Source organism: Condylura cristata, unplaced genomic scaffold (assembly GCF_000260355.1).
Source record: "Condylura cristata isolate star-nosed mole 26May11 unplaced genomic scaffold, ConCri1.0 scaffold00014, whole genome shotgun sequence".
In the NCBI taxonomy this organism is placed as follows: domain Eukaryota; kingdom Metazoa; phylum Chordata; class Mammalia; order Eulipotyphla; family Talpidae; genus Condylura; species Condylura cristata.
The window spans coordinates 48,746,765-48,750,450 of record NW_004567115.1 but is presented as its reverse complement, the minus strand read 5'-3'; positions in this window follow the sequence as shown (position 1 = coordinate 48,750,450).

Here is a 3,686-nt window from a genome sequence, read left to right as displayed (position 1 = left end):
TGAAGAAAGGGAAATCAATTTCAGTGCTTTTTAATTTTAGAAGCTATAAATCATTTTGGTGTGTGTGCATGTGTGTGTGTGTGTGTGTGTGTGAGAGAGAGAGAGAGAGAGAGAGAGAGAGAGAGAGAGCGCAAGAGACAGAGAGAGACAGAGTTCACAATGCTGTGATGAGGCAGCAGTCTAGCTCTAGGAACAAAGCCAAAGCATTTGCTAAGCCTTTAACTAACTCTGGTAATTATGCTTATTTCTTTTGGAATGTACTTCTTTGAAACCGTATTTAGTTTTCCTTCCAAGTTTCAACACAAGTTTATCAAAATCAATTTCTTGGTGGTGTTTTGTATTAGTATTTGCATCTAAATGATGTCTCTTCAGAGGGTACCAACAGTTATCATATAATTCAATATCTGATTTTCAAATTCTTTACTACTATAAACAGTATTTTTGAAAGAACTGACAGAAAGAATGATTTGGTTACAACATTCTAATTAATGTAAAGAAAACAAAAGTCCTGTAAAATAAATATTGACTTTTTTGTCTTCTGGTTGTATTTAATGGCCTCTATTCAGAACATAACAATTCTACATATCATGCAAATTTTCTAAACAATGAACTAGGTGCAGGTTGTGAAGAGTATTCATGTTATAAGGTAACGATCCATTAATAGAAAGACACTATATTTGTTTTACTGTCTGTATATAGTATTTTAATGCACAGATAGCTTTTATTACAGAGTCTCTGAAGAGATGAGGAGGGATAGTTCTCTGAATATGAAAATAATGCTCTTAATTATTGGCTTTTCTTTTTAACAATAGTCTCCAGCCCAAGGACAAGTGCAAGGTAGAGCAGACACAAAGAATTTCGGTGCCACTGTTTTAATTTCTGGCATTCATAGCACTTAGCAATGGGATGTCTCAAAGGAAAACAACTACTTTCATTTTTGCCTCCTGTAGCCAGGCTGTCAGGGGAGAGGTCTGGGCTCAGAAAATGCAGCTCATTAAAATGAAGAATTTTCCCCGACTTTGATATTCACTGTTCACTGGGGACTTACTACCTGTTCACCAAGCTATTTTGTCTGTAAGGGGGTTGCATAGCAGACTATACCTTAATTAAACTGCTTTAATCAAACCCATTAGGTCTCTAACATTTATAAAACATGTTGAGTGATGATGCTGATAATCTTAGTGTATATTTTTTAAATTGTCAAGATTTCTCCTTCCCTTATTTAATTGGTGCATTGAGCAAAATACAGAACAATACTTTTCATCTGCCTCATAAATGTCTTACTGGCATGCAAGGTATCTACTCTTTGTATTTTCTTGCAAACAACTACTGCTGCGTTCAGATGAGTGTATCTATTTCCTAACCCCAAACTTCATCGTAGTGTCATTATCTGAGAATGAAGAATTTGTCATCCCAAATTGCATTTTGTAAATAAAAATCTTAATATTCGATGACTTACCTTTATTACCATATTTCAATTGGAGTAGGGAAAATTAAAATATAATAATTCTTAAAAAAAACAAACAAACATTGTAACACACAATCACATCACTATGCTAATTGGGTAACCTTTTTTTTTTTTTATTTATTTATGTATACAAGAGCTGGGGTGTAGGCCAGAGGAGTGGGGTGGAGAGAGAGTTAAGAGGTTTCACCAGAGACAGAATGGGGGTCAGAACAGCAGAGCAACTGAAATACATTATTGAGGGAAGCAGCATGGAGACAGGAGAGGTCTGCAGTGGCATGTGGGTCAGCTCCCTGCCTGGGGATCGAATTTGTGTTGCAGTAACTGTGGACAGCTTCACTGTGCTAGGTCTTAACACCTTGTGCCACCAGGGAGGCTTCCAAACTAGTAGTAATTATTTATAATAGAAAACTGTGACTTACATACTACTTCTGACTAATTGGCTTTTATAGGCTGTTTGGAAATGAAGCCCTTCTTGTGATTTTGGAGATATTCAGAGATATTTCTGTTCTGTTCTTTAATAGCTGTAAAAAAAAAATTGGCTCTATTGACCTTTAACACTACAAGACTGTGTTTTCTTCTATATACCAGCAAAGAAAATAGGATTTCTCAGGCCAAGTTTAGTGAATCCCAAGATTCTCACTTTGTCTAGAGTTGTCAATTTATAAAATGCTGCACAAAAATCATACACAAACACCTAGTTTCTTATATTAGCAAACTTTAAATAGCTATAGAACTCTCAGAATGAGTGAAGAATGAGAAACCTTAAATTTTGGGTTGAACAAGATGACAGTCATTGAGGGAAGGTTAATATTACCAAAAGTAAAATGCAGGCCTTCCCCATGGCACAGCGGGTTAGGGAGCAGCACTGCAAACTGTCTGCAGCTGCTCCAGTGCAGTTCAATCCCCGCCCTGGAGGTGACCCACATGGCGTGGCAGACCTCTCCTGACCCACCGCTGCTCCCCTCAGCAGTGTACTTCATCCATCTGCCTGTTCGGCTCCCCTCTCTGTCTCTGGTGAAGCCTCTCACCCTCCACATCTCTGGCCTGTACCCCAGTTCTGTATGTACAAATAAATAAATCTTTAAAAAAATAAAAATAAATAAATAAAATAAAAGAGAACTACTGGGTTAATACGATGTTATGCCCACAACCATTCACCACCTGAAAAAAAGTCTCGAGTTACCACAGTTCAATAACTTAATGCTATTTATCTTAGCAATTCATGCCATCCTGTATGCTGCCTGAGAACCACTAATGCTGGACTTTCTGTCCTTGAAGTACTAATGAACAATAAAATGACTCATTTTATTAAATGTATCACATAATATTCAACACAAATCAGGAACAGATATGACCATTTTGATAATAAATCAGGGTATTTGAGGAAAACTATGGGTTTTTCTGCTCTGCTATTACCTTTGAACTAGCAATTCATGCCGAAGAGCAGTCAATACGAACAACACTTCTAGACTACACATTATCTGAGAGGATATAGCTGGCCTGATAGTACAGACAGGATACTGGTGTCTAGACTTAATTAGCAAATTTACCCTGGCCATGTGCAACCTACCTCTATATGTCTGAATAGATTCAAGTAACTTTATGATACATGAGATTTTCCTGATAGGTCTATACTGGACCTTTTGTGGGAAGGCTGGCACACTTCTGCCTCCATGATTGCCCTGTTAATATCCAATCAAATGCTGTTGATGGCTGAGGGACAATTTGTCATGTTGTCCCAGAAACTGTCAGGGTGTATAATGACTTCTCAAAGTTTAGTACTTTTCTGACATCATGAAACATTGCAGTCGTGGCTGTGAAATTTTAGTAGCCTCGATTATATTCTAGTCTATGATTATATAATTAGTTGCCCAGCCATTTGATTTCAGGACAGAAGGGTCTATAATTGGATTATAAAATTACAGGAGGAAAATCCAAATGGACATTCTTCAAGTAACATTACCCCATCCCATAGTAGCACACAAATTTCAAGAGTAGTAAATCCAGGGACATGTCTACTAGAATGCTAGAGGAATTTAAAGCTGAAGTAGAAAACAATTAAGAGCATCTAAATTTCTAAGCAAAACAACCCGCTGGATAGTAAATCAGTTCAAATCAAGGATTCTGAAGAAAGGGAAATCAATTTCAGTGCTTTTTAATTTTAGAAGCTATAAATCATTTTGGTGTGTGTGCATGTGTGTGTGTGTGTGTGTGTGTG